The following is a 16230-nucleotide window of genomic DNA, read 5'->3' as shown; positions in this document are numbered from 1 at the left end:
AATTCTTAAAAAAAAAGAAGAATGTGGAAGTGCAAGTGAAGATTTATGTTTAAAAAGGACTTAAATATTGATTTGTTTCTCACCACATCTATCATAACACTTCTGAAGACATGGATTTAACCACTGGAGTTGTATGGGTTACTTTTACGCTGCCTTAATGTGCTTATGGAGAATGACATTTCTGGCCACCATTCACTTGCATTGTATGGACCTACAGAGATGAAATATTCTTCTTAAAATATCTGTTTGTGTTCTACAGAAGTCATACATATCTTGGATGGAATACTTTAGTACACTGTGTAGTGGGTGTCCACAAAATCGATTTTTTACGAGTTTTCTGCTACAAACATTCTGCTTAGTGCTTCGGCAAACACGGCCAATGTCTGGTTGTCATGTTTATGGTTTTATATTACAATTTAAAACCCAATAAATTTATTTTTGTGAAAAGTTTTGTCTGAAAAGTGTCTGGCCACTTCAATTTTTAGACTGTGGCAGTGAAATACAAAAAAATGCAGAATCTTACAGGTTCAACACAACTTTGGTAAACCAAATTAGAATACAGTTGGATTTATATGCAACTAAATGTAATAGCATGACATTTTCAAGACATGTTTTACTCAGAATCACTTCTCCCTTTCAAAAGCAGTTTTTTGCCACTCTTCGGTTGAATGCAAGGTTGCTTGTTCTTGGAGGCATTTCTGTTGGATCTACAGGGAAGGAAAAACCCAACTTATTTTGCAAGTAAAAACAAGAGGGAGATATGAGGAAATGTTAATCAGCATTACCACAACGAACACAAACAGTGCCTTTAATGGCAACCTTTGTACATTAGTTCTAATTCAGGTATCCAATACACACATCATGGCTAACTGAGTTGTACTGTTTTTGCCTGTACTTTTCCTGTTCTGTCACAGGCATCACATCCATCAATTCTAAGCTACTATTGATCTTCTTCAACATTTCAAACCTGTCCTTTCCACGGACCTGGAAAAAAATTTAAGGAATGTAAGAGGATAGCGATAATGCATTTGATAAATACTGAATACATATAGTATTTAAGAAATCCTTTTAATAAAAATACAAATCTATTATTGGTTCCATGTTACGCACAGGTAGAATGTTTCGTCATCAGTACTGGAGTCAGCCTTCCTCTTCTTACTCTATTCAGGATCAGGTATAGGATGCGGCTCTTTCAACTGATCCTGAATCTGACATTCTGTTTTGTAGAAAAAGGGTAAAACTGCGATTACAATGTAAATAACGCATAATTACTGTATAATGAGGCCAATAAAATAATTTGTACTGAATAATTATTGTGCATATTATTTAAAATAACAGCCTCAAAATCAATGTCTAACCCATGAATGCCTGCTGAAACAACCAGCTTAAAAGCATCCTAAACTGGTTTGCTTATCTTATTCAGTTTAAGCTGATCTCCTAGTCAGAACAGCTAAAAAGTGCCCAGACCCCTCTAAACCTAGCTTACTGACTGGAGGACCAGCTAACCAGCTTAGGCTAGTTTGTCTTTTTTTTTTTTTTTTTTTTTTTTTTCCAGCAGGGTTCTTATTTCCAGCCACCTCATTTCCTTTCTCTTACTTCTCTTTTTCCCAGTAGACTTCTCCCCAGTAATCTTCTTTAGATTCTCTTCCTCAGTTTTGCAGTCACGGCCTGGGCAGGCACAAACCCGGACCTCAAAACACTGCCGACCAAGAACCCACATTGTAACTACATTACATTTGTGTGTGTGTGTGTGTGTGTGTGTGTGTGTGTATGTATATGTGTGTGTGTGTGTGTATATATATATATATATATATATATATATATATATATATATATATATATATATATATACACACACACACACACACAGTATTATATACACCTGCCTAATATTGTGTAGGTCCCCCTCGTGCCGCCAAAACAGCGCCAACCTGCATCTCAGAATAGCATGAGATGATATTCTCACCACAATTGTACTGAGCAGTTATCGGAGTTACCGTAGACTTTGTCAGTTCGAACCAGTCTGGCCATTCTCTGTTGACCTCTCTCATCAACAAGGCATTTCCGTCTGGATGTTTTTTGTTTTTGGCACCATTCAGAGTAAATTTTAGAGACTGTTGTATGTGACAATCCCAGGAGATCAGCAGTTACAGAAATACTCAAACCAGCCCATCTGGCACCAATCAGTATGGTGGTTCCCACTGAACCCAGCTAGAGAGACAGAGTTAAACAAACACAAACATTTGCAATTACAGAAATCCATTTCACTGTAAGCAGGACGTGACACGCCCAGGGTTCCCACACTTTTTGACCAATATATTTCCATGACTTTTCCAGCTGTTAATAACTATTGAATAATATATATATATATATATATATATATATATATATATATATATATATATATATATATATATATATATATATATATATATATATTTTTTTTTTTTATAGAGATTGCTCTATAGAGATTTCCAATCGTATATACCAGGTAACAATCTTCCTGAATTAATAGATGTAAATCATTAATACATTAATAAATAAACTTTTATAACTAATAAATGTAATCTATATATATGTAATCGAACCTCAATAGATAGATTGATATTTAACGCTGGCTTGCACAAAGGTTTCTCTATACAACCACTCACAAATAGCAATATTCTAGCCAAAGCTAGAAATAAATATATATTTTCTAAAGAAATTTCCAAGACTTTTCCATGTTTTTACAGATTTCACTTATTTCCATGACTTTTTCAGGCCTGGAAATAACTATTTAAAAATTTCCTTATATTTATTAGATTTTTGTGATATTTTTGCTCAATTCTGGTGTACCTGTGGAGACTTATAGGGCAGCGTTACACTATGCCTCCTGGTGTGCAGGTCCACATGATACTGCGCTCTCTGACTGCCCTCCACATGCATGAGATGACTGTGATGAGAAACACCTGAGAAAATAGAAGAGGCCAATCAATATAGACACTACACAGACAAAAGAATCTGAACAGTGACCGAACAGTGAATGTACATCAACCCCAAAACTAAGCTTTTTCCTATTCAACACCTACTTCAACTTGGAATGTAATATATAAAACGTTTACAGACATTATTACATATTGGTGACTATCAAACTTTGTAAATGAACAAATCGAATTATATTTATAACACCTTCTCAGACAAAGTAAGTTCTGGTCTTAAGTTCTGTAGTTCTGGTGTTAAATATGTCAAAACACATTAATTATAAAGCACAAAATCAGTACATAGTCTGAAATCTTGGTTCATTAAGAAATTGCAACAAACAAACTGACATTGAGTGCTAGGCATACCAATGTGCAGAGCCATAAACATGACACTGACAGGCATTAATAGATTTAAATGATCAAGATGATAATTTTTCTCAAACTCTCTAGAAGTATTATTAAACCTAATTGAAATCTAGAAGTATCTGGATAACTATATGTTTACAATGAAGTAAACACAAGTGCTTATCATTTTATTATAACATGCAGTTTCATAGGTCAGTCTATCATCTACCTCATTTGTTTAACTCATTTGCATTACATAATACACATCCCCATTCAATATCCTGTAAAATGACACAGTCTGACATTTCACTTTTATTTTTTTTTAATTATAAGAAAAACTAAGCTACAAACACACACACAAACACACTGTGTGTGTGTGTGTGTGTATATATATATATATATATATATATATATATATATATATATATATATATATACAGGTGCATCTCAATAAATTAGAATGTCGTGGAAAAGTTCATTTATTTCAGTAATTCAACTCAAATTGTGAAACTCGTGTATTAAATAAATTCAATGCACACAGACTGAAGTAGTTTAAGTCGTTGGTTCTTTTAATTGTGATGATTTTGGCTCACATTTAACAAAAACCCACCAATTCACTATCTCAAAAAATTTGAATATGGTGACATGCCAATCAGCTAATCAACTCAAAACAACTGCAAAGGTTTCCTGAGCCTTCAAAATGGTCTATCAGTTTTGTTCACTAGGCTACACAATCATGGGGAAGACTGCTGATCTGACAGTTGTCCAGAAGACAATCATTGACACCCTTCACAAGGAGGGTAAGCCACAAACATTCATTGCCAAAGAAGCTGGCTGTTCACAGAGTGCTGTATCCAAGCATGTTAACAGAAAGTTGAGTGGAAGGAAAAAGTGTGGAAGAAAAAGATGCACAACCAACCGAGAGAACCGCAGCCTTATGAGGATTGTCAAGCAAAATCGATTTAAGAATTTGGGTGAACTTCACAAGGAATGGACTGAGGCTGGGGTCAAGGCATCAAGAGCCACCACACACAGACATGTCAAGGAATTTGGCTACAGTTGTCGTATTCCTCTTGTTAAGCCACTCCTGAACCACAGACAATGTCAGAGGCGTCTTACCTGGGCTAAGGAGAAGAAGAACTGGACTGTTGCCCAGTGGTCCAAAGTCCTCTTTTAAGATAAGAGCAAGTTTTGTATTTCATTTGGAAACCAAGGTCCTAGAGTCTGGAGGAAGGGTGGAGAAGCTCATAGCCCAAGTTGCTTGAAATCCAGTGTTAAGTTTCCACAGTCTGTGATGATTTGGGGTGCAATGTCATCTGCTGGTGTTGGTCCATTGTGTTTTTTGAAAACCAAAGTCACTGCACCCGTTTACCAAGAAATTTTGGAGCACTTCAGGCTTCCTTCTGCTGACCAGCTTTTTAAAGATGCTGATTTCATTTTCCAGCAGGATTTGGCACCTGCCCACACTGCCAAAAGCACCAAAAGTTGGTTAAATGACCATGGTGTTGGTGTGCTTGACTGGCCAGCAAACTCACCAGACCTGAACCCCATAGAGAATCTATGGGGTATTGTCAAGAGGAAAATGAGAAACAAGAGACCAAAAAATGCAGATGAGCTGAAGGCCACTGTCAAAGAAACCTGGCCTTCCATACCACCTCAGCAGTGCCACAAACTGATCACCTCCATGCCACGCCGAATTGAGGCAGTAATTAAAGCAAAAGGAGCCCCTACCAAGTATTGAGTACATATATAGTAAATGAACATACTTTCCAGAAGGCCAACAATTCACTAAAAATTTTTTTTTATTGGTCTTATGATGTATTCTAATTTTTTGAGATAGTGAATTGGTGGGTTTTTGTTAAATGTGAGCCAAAATCATCACAATTAAAAGAACCAAAGACTTAAACTACTTCAGTCTGTGTGTATTGAATTTATTTAATACACGAGTTTCACAATTTGAGTTGAATTACTGAAATAAATGAACTTTTCCACGACATTCTAATTTATTGAGATGCACCTGTATATATATATATATATATACACACACACACACACAGTACTTATATACATACATATATCTACTGTATATTAGGGATGGGCATGAGTACTTGGGTACTCAGACGTGGCAGCAATGATCGCTGTGATTTTGAGGGGTACATTGATTGTCATTGATGTCTCATTGCAACCAAACTGATATACGATGCTGCAATGCTATCGTTATGATCATCAAAAGACTGTAATTAACCGTGTTTTGAACCCCTGTCTCTGCAAAACATTTGCTAAATACATTTTATCTTTCAGATGTAAGAACTTTTGACTCGTTAATGGATATTATTTAATAATATGTTTGTCACGGACTGTAAACCTCCCTGCCCTGGGTGCCAGCATATTTGCGTGACGTAACACACACCTGCATCTTGACGAAATGGAAGTTTGAAGTCCGATAAAGTGTCATTCTGTTGCACTTTCTCCAGTTGAAAGGTGGAAATTCCGACTCTCCGAGTTGAATGGAATGCTTCACGAATTATCACAGCAACAACAATAAGGAGCATCGCGGTTTTCCCCACAGGAGCAAACACTTGGGGAGACACACACACACCAGGCATGTGGCAGTGGACTCAACACGCTGCGAGTGTTTCAAACCAGTGGTGCCTGCAGCTGTACGGCCATATGCACTGTGCGTACCTTGAGAGCTCCGACTGACCTGCAGAAAAATTTTCTCTGAAAATATTTCAGCAAATATGATGTGTGTCCCGTACTAATGTTGTCTGTTTAAAAGAACCAGGGATGCCCAATTTGCAAATTAATCATTCTTTTGAGTTGGTTCCTTTCTGTGAATTGGCTAAACAGGCTTGCAATTGTGATTCATCCAGTTCTCTCTAATGGAATAATTTGGAGCGGTTTCTCACTCATTAAAACAGTATCATGATATTTAAGGACAGAGAGAGCAAACAGCATTGGATAAAGTTAGTATATACCTTCAATCAACTGAAACAAAACACTGCCTATTTGAGAGGTAACTTCGAGAAACTTTAGCTAGTTCAGTGTCCTGTGATTAAGGGGCTGTTCAAGCCAAATGTGTTTTTGTCCCCGCTAGTGCTGCCCTGACCAAAGATTTTCCTAGTCGACTAGTAGTGGTTAGTTTAAGCCATTAGTCAACAAAGATTTTCGTTGTCGACAAGTAGTGGTTAGTTTAAGCCATTTGTCGACTAGTTGTCACATGTTTATGATATTAATTTAATTACTTAAATATATGTATCTGGGGGGGAATCAGAAAATGGTTTGAGTTCCAGGGCTGAGAAAGAATGTTTTAAGTAACATTGCTAACACTGTTCTACATTACAGAGAAATACTAAACCGTAATAATGACGCACCAAGCGAGCCGCAGCGACACCGACAAAAGTGGTAATGATTCTGAATATGTCAGAAAAACAAGCAAGGAGACTGTCTGAACATTCCCGTGTTAATTTATAGAGAGAAATATACATTAGGGTTGTGCTGACAGACGATGATATCGGGGATCGACGATGGTCAGAGTGATCGCCAATAGCTGATGCCTTTGACGATGTCAAGACGACAGTTGGCTCGTTTTCCCATTAATGTATTCAATTATTATTATTATTATTATTATTATTATTATTATTATTAGGCTATTATAATTATCAATTTAATATTACAAATAATTTGCCCGTAGACACACAGACACTCGCTTGAAGAAACACATGACAGAAAAGCCGTTTATGCGCATATATGACACGCTGTTTGTACGGAGGCGTGCAGTCTCGTGGAACATGCACATGTAAAAGGCTCTCACTCTTTCTTTGTTTTTGTCTTCTGAATTTATTTGTTTTTTTGCAAGAACAATATCGTCTATGAGTGCTGCAAATGACCTCAGACATCTCAACTCAGGAGGTGTTTTGAGTTCAGTTCACTTTATTTCCACAGAGCAGTTCATTGTGACCACAACTCTGCAGCCTATACATCTGTGATTAAAACATAAAATAATGGGGGCCTGGGTAGTTTAGCAAGTAAAGACGCTGACTACCACACCTGGAGTTGCAAGTTCAAATCCAGGGCGTGCTGAGTGACTCCAGTGAGGCTTCCTAAGCAACCAGTTGGCCCGGTTGCTAGGGTGGGTAGAGTCATGTTGGGTTAACCTCCTCGTGGTCGCTATAATGTGGTTCTCGCTCTCGGTGGGGCACGTGGTGTGTTGTGCGTGGATGCCACGGAGAATAGCATGGGCCTCCACACCTGCTAGGTCTCCGCGGTAACGCACTCAACAAGCCATGTGATAAGATACGTGGATTGACGGTCTCAGACGCGGAGGCAACTGAGATTCGTCCTCCGCAACCAGGATTAAGGTGAGTCACAACGCCACCAAGAGGACTTAGAGCACATTGGGAATTGGGCATTCCAAATTGGGGAGACAAGGGGAGAAAAAAAAATAAAAATAAACAATGATTTATATTTCAGTGATTATTATCATTATAATTATTACTTTTGTCTCACTTGTTTAAGTAAAAAAAGTAATTTTGTTTAGACGAATACATGCCTGATGGTAAATGGAAAGGTGGTTACTTATATTATATATATTATAATATATAATTTTTTTGATCACTTCGTTATTTTAATTGTCTTTTCATTTCGTTTGGAGTGCAATTTGAATTTAGAAATTTTTTTTTTCTTTTCTTTTTCTTTTTTAAATAAATTAATTTAATTTTCAATGCAAAAATCACTAAAGCAAGAATATTCACCGATCCCTCAGCCTGGGGGTTGCCATGTAATTGGATATTGCAATATATATATATATATATATATATATATATATATATATATATATATATATATATATATATATATATATATATATATACTACCGGTCAAAAGTTTTGAAACACGACTGAAATATTTCTCATGATCTTAAAAATCTTTTGATCTGAAGGTGTATGCTTAAATGTTTGAAATTAGTTCTCTAGACAAAAATATAATTGTGCCACCATATTAATTTATTTCATTATAAAACTAAAATTTAATAAAATAAAAAAAAAAAGTTTTTGAAATTGATGACTTGGACCAAATAATAAAGAAAAGCAGCCAATAAGTACCCAACATAGATGGGAACTCCTTCAATGCTGTTTAAAAAGCATCCCAGGGTGATACCTCAAGAAGTTGGTTGAGAAAATGTCAAGAGTACATGTCTGCAAATTCTAGGCAAAGGGTGACTACTTTGAAGATGCTCAAATATAACACAGTTTTGATTTATTTTGGATTTTGTTTAGTCACAACATAATTCCCATAGTTCCATTTATGTTATTCCATAGTTTTGATGACTTTACTATTATTCTAAAATGTGAAAAAAATTATAATAAAGAACGAGTAAGTGTTTCAAAACTCTTGACCGGTAGTATATATATATATATATATATATATATATATATATATATATATATATATATATATATATATCGTGAAGGAGGGAACAAAACAAATTTATTCACACACATGATGTATTTCCCGGACAACTAAATACCCGACCAGTACAGAATGCACAGATGAAGTAGGTTCTTTGCCAGAGAGATGTTGCCCTTCACAACTGTTGTAAAGCCATCTTTCAAAAGTTGAACGCACATTTTAATTGCACAATTTTTCCAGTTTCATTTTAATTTTAGTTAAAATAAATAAAAAATAAAGTTCAAAGTTTGAAATTAAGGTGTCTTGCTTTATTGTGTAGGCTTAACCCTAACCCTGCTTAATGAAAAGTACCCCATAATACCACCATAGCATCCAACCAGCAGTAATACCGGTGTTCGTCTGTTTTTTTTTTCTGCGACCAACCAACCAAAACTTGGTCGACCAAGACTATTCTCATCGACTAACTTTGGTCGACTATTAGGGGGCAGCCTTAGTGTCCGTTCATGCTTTTTCAATCGTTTACCATATAAACATTCATAGATGTGTGTCTTTTGACAACTGTGTCACATTTCACAGTGTTTTTAGCATCTCTCACAGAAGCGCAGCATTTTTAGATGCCATATTAAAAAGTTAAAAAGAACTTCAAATGTACATGTTTCAAGACACCTGTGTTTTGCTCTATTCATTGTGGTGTTCACAACAAACGAGAACGTGTTTGTTGTGAACGGTTACTGGAAGAAATGCTTTAGCCCAGTGGTTCTCAACTCTGTTCCTGGAGGCCTCCCAACAACTGCACATTTTGTATATCTCCCTTTTCTGACCCACCCAATTCAGGTCTTGGAGTCTCCACTAAAGAGTTGATGAGTTGAATCAGGTGTGTATGATAAGGAAGATATCCAAAATGTGTAGTGTTGGGGGGCCTCCAGGAACAGGGTTGGGAACCACTGCTAGCCAGTAGTTACATGAATGCTACACATACTCGAGAGAAAAAGAAAAAAAAAAAAAAAAATATATATATATATATATATATATATATATATATATATATATATATATATATATATATTCTCTTAAAGTCACCAGAACTTAATGTTTTGGTGTTTTTGCAAAAAAAAAAAAAAAAAAAAAATGTATTTTTAGTATGATCACTACAGTAACCTGAAGGAAGAAGAGACAGACGCACGTTGTGCACATTCTTTCATTGAGTTGGGCAGCGAATCTTCACAAGACAAATTATGATGCATTATATTTTGATTATGCAATCTTTTGTACATTTTGTAACAGATTATTTTATAACAGCCTATAATAATGAATAGACGATACACTGGAACAACAAGACGCAATGCAGCAGCCAGAAATGTTTGTCAGACATGTTATTATATAAACAGTTATGTACATGTCATTGCCCCTAGAGTATTCGAGTAGACATAATGACCAAAATGCCCATCCCTACTGTATATACATACATGTACATACATATACATATTTACAGTATACATATATACATGTATATACAGTATGTGATTTATACATATAATATATACATGTACAGTATATACAGTAGATTAATGAAATCTTGTTTTATTACGTATGGTAGGTCTTGCCTTAAGAACAGGTGGTGCAACCAAATTAAGCACTGACTTAGTTACAAACTAACTAGTAGTTACAAAGCCCTTAGTGTGAAATTTATGTCCCAACTTAAGTGAGACCTTACGCACAGCTGGTGCAACCCTACCCTGGACATCTTGTTCGGATGCATGGCATCACAGGCTTCATTAAATACCAACAGATAAAAAATCAAAACCTGGCTGCCTCTGCCAGAAAGCTTACAATGGGCCCTGGTTGGATCTTTCAGCAGGACAATGATCCAAAACAAACATCAAAATCAACACAAAAATGGTTCACTGACCACAAAATCAAGGTTCTGCCATGGCCATCCCAGTCCTCTGACCTGAACCCCATAGAAAATTTGTGGGGTGAACTGAAGAACAGAGTCCACCAACATGGACCTCTGAATTTGAAGGATCTGTAGAGATTCTGTATGGAGGAATGGTCTCAGATCCCTTGCCAGGTGTTCTCCAACCTCATTAGGCATTATAGGAGAAAATTCAGAGCTGTTATCTTGGTAAAGGGAGGTTGCAAAAAGCATTGAATAAAAGGGTGCCAATAATTATGGCCAATGCGTTTTGGATAAAAATATTTAATGAGATATTTCCCCCGTTTCAATTGTTTTACTTAAATTAAAGGTTAGATTTTTGTAATTTTCAAGATCAAAAGGATAAACACTGCAGATTTTTTTTCACAGCCTTCTTTGCTCATATTTACCAAGGGTACCAACATTTTTGGCCACAACTGTATAAGCTTGTTTGTGTTAAAACTCCTATATTATTTTTCCAGTAAAAATGTTTGTTACTATAGTTTTAAAGAAGTTCAATAGTTATACACACAAACCTTCATTGTTCTCAGCGATGCTCTGGTGGTGCGGGCAGCGGATTACCACCTCAGAAACATGCTCTGATTTTTTATAAATCGCAGATAATCTTAGCACAGCTCCAGGAGGTGGCTCTCTGCCAACCAATACATCCACAGGGCAGGTTTTGGCCAGTTAGCAGTACAGCTTATTCAGCATTGGCGAATACTGTGGGGAAGACATGATGAGGGTCACAGGTCAGTTCACACAATTCTAATCATTTAAGCAAAATAAAACAGCAATGGAAATCACCAAAAACAAACAAACTTTACAGTAAACATTTTACATAATTTCAAACAAGCATCTTACACTGTTTTAGCCAATATACAGAAAATGCTCCACATTGTTCCTGATAGATTTTAGGTTTGTATGGGTAGTGTTGGGGGTGGGGGGGCTGCATCAACCTGTCATTCACAAAACGGAGCACCTTCCTCCAATGGGCTTTGTTAACCCTTTCGTAGCCAATACAAATGCAGCCTCAGAACATGCCCAGTAATGTTACGTTTCTGTTATCTTCAGACCTCAGGGGCTGCAAAGTGCTGACTTCAGAGCTAATCTTCATCATCTCTAAAGTTTTTGCAGAACAAGTTAAGTAAGTTGCTAAGGATGAAATAGACCTTGGTGCAGATACCCAGATCATTTACAAAATTAGGGTTTTTTTCCCCCCTGTGGAACTACAACTCAAGGCACAAGGTAAGAAAAAGAAAGCTCCACTAATATAATGTACAGTAACTTCATGTACTATCTTCTCAAGCATGGATGCCTATTAGACAGATTAAAAATATCCACAGTTTTCCTGAACAATCACTGGGTGGTGCCATGATGATTTTAATTGCCAGATTTATGTTTCTGGTCTCCAGACACAATGTAAAAAAAATTCAAAATGGAGTGATCCAGATGAAGAACACCACCATTTAATAAAAAAAATAAAAATTAAAAATTTCAGGCTGAATTTGTGCAGTTTTTGGCTGTCATTACAACTCATAGTAGTTGTAGTAGTGTATATATATATATATATATATATATATATATATATATATATATATATATATATATATATAAACGTAACAAACCTCTCACCATTGCTTCATGTCGTCTACACATTCAGATGAGGCGCTTTCAATAACAGACTGTCATCTCGACTCTGTGAAGTATCGGCACTATAGAGACACTTGTTTTTTGACAATTTTTACAAATGTAATACCTTAAACATTACCCACTAAGATAAAACGCAGACGCAAGTGAAAACACTGGAGATGAGAAATTAAAAATGGTCGAATCGTGGAACACTTCCGCGTTCAGGAAAAAGGTGGATAGGATGACAATGTACATTTACACACAACAAACCTCATTCAGGAAACACAAGCAGAACGAATGCATGTAAATCATTCTTCCCTTTGAATTGAACGCAACAAAATAGAATGGATTTGCGAATGATACACAAAACATTTGTTCTTCTTGAGTTTCATGAATGAGGCCCAATGAATGCAATTATCATTTTATTTTAAAATGAGTATAACTACATGGATAGGTTTTTAACAGTGGAATACCTAAAATCTCTTTTGCATTAACTTTGGTGTTCAGATCATTCTCACTGATTTTTATTGCTGATTCCTAAAGTTAAAAAAGGCTGAAAAATTGTTTTAAGCAAAACCTAGATCAAGTCAGAAATGTACAATAAAACAAACAGTGATACAATTATTCAAAGTACTGATGTTGTGAGAAAAAGTATTGCGAAATATCGATCAGGGATCAACAGTTAGGATTGCCCGCTGGCCTGGGGCCAGTGTGAAAGGGTTTCAGACCAGTTGACAGAACCACCACTTGCCCTATAGGGGCTGCATTTTCAATTCATTTTACATTTGTTAAAGGAAGAGTTCACCCAAAATTCTCTCATCATTTACTCACTCTCTTTCCATCCCAGATGTGTATGACTTTCTTCTGCTGAACACAAACAAAGATTTTTAGAAGAATATCTCAGCTCTGTAGGTCCATACAATGCAAGTGAATCGTGATCAGACATTTGTAGCTCCAGAAATCACAAAGGAAACATAAAAGTAAGCCATATGACTCCAGTAGTACAATCCATGTCTTCAGAAGCAATATAATAGGTGTGGGTGAGAAACAGAATAATATTTAAGTCCTTTATTACTCTAAATCTCCACTTTCACTTTCAGATGTAAAAGTGAAAGTGGAAATTTAGAGAAATAAAGGACTGATCACCATTCACTTGCATTGTAAGCTAATAAAACAAAAGTATCAATTGGAATGGGTTGAAAATTATAAACAAATTTAAATATAGTAATTTCAATCCATATGCCACTGTTTTTCAGCATTGCAGATTTTCTTGTAAAGAAAACTTAACATTTGATGAAAAAAACAAAAATCAGACAAAAATATGTTGCTAAAAATAGTTATTCATCAAATTTTGGCAGGGCCAGGGGAAATGTAAGCAGAGCATGTAAACATTTGAAATACTGGCCCAATAGGCCCAGCAGAAAAAATACTTATTGTTGAGCAGTGTAGACATATGACTGCATTTGCACAGGCCAGATACCCTATAGGACAGTGTTTCTCATCTCTCACAGTGGATGTAGCAGATTTTGTCATACTGGACTGATTAAAGCATAATTGGAAGTCATATTGGCCTGGATAGTCCGTGGTGGTGGGGACTACAGTGGCAGAAGGGGGTTGGTTTCCCACAACCGATGCCTCCTCAGAAGGTGTAATGTCACCATCATTGTTTATTGGGAGATCCAGATCAAAGCCCTCAGTGAACGGGTGGATTACAGAATCATTTTCACATACATGATACCTGACCAGTGAGTACACTGTATGTAACTAATGCAATATTGTTGTGTCTGTGCTTCTTTATATCTCTTTTTTTCTTTTTTTTTTTATCAGCAGTTAGTTCCAGTCCTCGAATCAAATGTAAATTCCAGGCGCATGCGCATTCTGCACATTCATAGACATTCAAAAAGTTGGTTAAATATCTGATATTTATAATTTTTATGGAAAGTCACATTTTGTTCAGGCCATTTGGTATAACCCTGAGAAAACTTCTCTATATTTTTAATTTAAAATTCATGATTTTCATAAAAATATTTTTTACCTTGAAAAATGTGTTTTAAAACTTTTTAGAAATTAATGATTAAGTTGTTTATACTCTCATGTATTCAAGGTTACATGTGGAGGCTCATGTTACTCTCCACAATCCATGCACAATTTACCACACGCCCCATTGAGAGCAAGAACCCCTAATTGTGACCACAAGGAGGTTACCCCATGTGACTCTACCCTCCCTAGCAACTGGGCCAATCTGGTTGCTAAGGAGACCTGGTAGGAGTCACTCAGCATGCCCTGGATTTGAACTCATGACTCCAGGGGAGGTAGTTGGTGTCTTTACTCGCTGAGCTACCCAGGCCCCCTGATACAGCAATAGTTTTGTTTGATATGCCATTTTATTATGCAATTGTTTTGTAAGTTCTGTTTGCTGTTTTGTGCTGTCACTATCGCTGTGACGTACCTGTTTTTAGATAAACAAAAGAAGTTTTCGCTTGAATGCCCCATCTCGCGAGAGGGTGGATCATAACTGCTGCTCACGTGCTTTTTGTTGTTGTTGTTGTTGTCAGAAAGTAGCTGTCGCAATATTTCTGTCATGGAATCTATGGTTGCTGTGGTCATTTTTTGTAAGTGATGGAGTGTAGTGCCTTAAATAAGTAACAACATTTTTAACCAGTTCACTGAAAGAAAGGAACAATTCCCTTTGTTTTATGTGACATTTAGCAGGCTCTTTTATTCAAATCAGCAATAGTACACTATGCAATGACAGTCACCATTGGAACAGCAACCAAAGATGAATCAATGGGGTAAGATTGACACTAAGAGTGTTGATTACTAAATTTATTAGTATCTGTTCTTCTGTGATTTCCTTATAGGGTATATAAAGCTGATTATTGACAGCTATACACCATAAATCTATTTAATTAATGGCTCATTTCAAAAGACACCTTTATGAATTTGTATACACTAATCAGCCACAACATTAAAACCACTGACAGGTGAAGTAATAACATAGATTATCTCATTACAATGGCACCTGTCAAGTGGTGGGATATATTAGGCAGCAAGTGAACAGTCAGTTCTTGAATTTCATGTGTTGGAAACAGGAAAAATGGGTGAGCATAAGGATCTGTATGACCTTGACCAGGGCCAGATTGTGATGGCTAGACGACTGTATCAGAGCATCTCCAAAACGGCAGGTCTTATTGGGTGTACCTACCAAAAGTGGTCCAAAGTAGGACAACCGGTGAACCGGTGACAGGGTCATGGGCGCCAAAGGCTCAATGATGCACGTGGGGAGCGAAGGTTAGCCCATCTGGTGCGATCCCACAGAAGAGCTACTGTAGCACAAATTGATGAAAAAATGTATGCTGGCCATGTTAAGTAACGCAGCTTGCTGCGTATGGAGCTGTGTAGCTGCAGACCGGTCAGAGTGCCCATGCTGACCCCTGTCCACTGCTGAAAGCGACTACAATGGGCACCTGAGCGTCAGAACTGGACCATGAAGCAATGGAAGAAGGTGGCCTGGTCTGATGAATCATGTTTTCTTTTAGATCACGTGGACGGTCGGGTGTGTGTGCGTCGTTTACCTGGGGAAGAGATGGCAGCAGGATGCACTATGGAAAGAAGGCAGGCTGGTCAGCGGAGGCAGTGAAATGCTCTGGGCTATGTGTTTTTGTGTTCCACAAAAGAAAGAAAATCATACAGGATTGGAAAGACATGAGAGTGAGTAAATGATGACAGAATTTTCATATTTGGCTTAACTATCTCTTTAAGGCTTGTCAAGCTATTTTTTCCATTTGTGCCAACAGAAGCACCATAATTACAATTCTTATATAGAAAAAATTATTCCTGCCACCATTATGCTTTTTCTTCACATTGTGTATGGCTTATATGCTCCTTACAGTTTTAAATTATCTTTATATAATTTTGTTACAAAATCAGTTATCACTATCATCCTTGTGATCATTATCTTAAATG

The 16230-nt window shown here is 36.6% G+C and overlaps 1 pseudogene; it reads right to left on the bottom strand.

Annotated features, from left to right (window-relative positions):
- Window positions 1-613: 613 nt before the first annotated feature.
- Window positions 614-14871, bottom strand: LOC127440123 (cellular tumor antigen p53-like; annotated as a pseudogene).
- Window positions 14872-16230: the final 1359 nt, after the last annotated feature.

The sequence above is a fragment of the Myxocyprinus asiaticus genome, chromosome 1, assembly GCF_019703515.2.
Source record: "Myxocyprinus asiaticus isolate MX2 ecotype Aquarium Trade chromosome 1, UBuf_Myxa_2, whole genome shotgun sequence".
In the NCBI taxonomy this organism is placed as follows: Eukaryota; Metazoa; Chordata; class Actinopteri; order Cypriniformes; family Catostomidae; genus Myxocyprinus; species Myxocyprinus asiaticus.
Note: the sequence above shows the minus strand (reverse complement) of the source record. Positions and strands in the feature narration are given on the sequence as shown.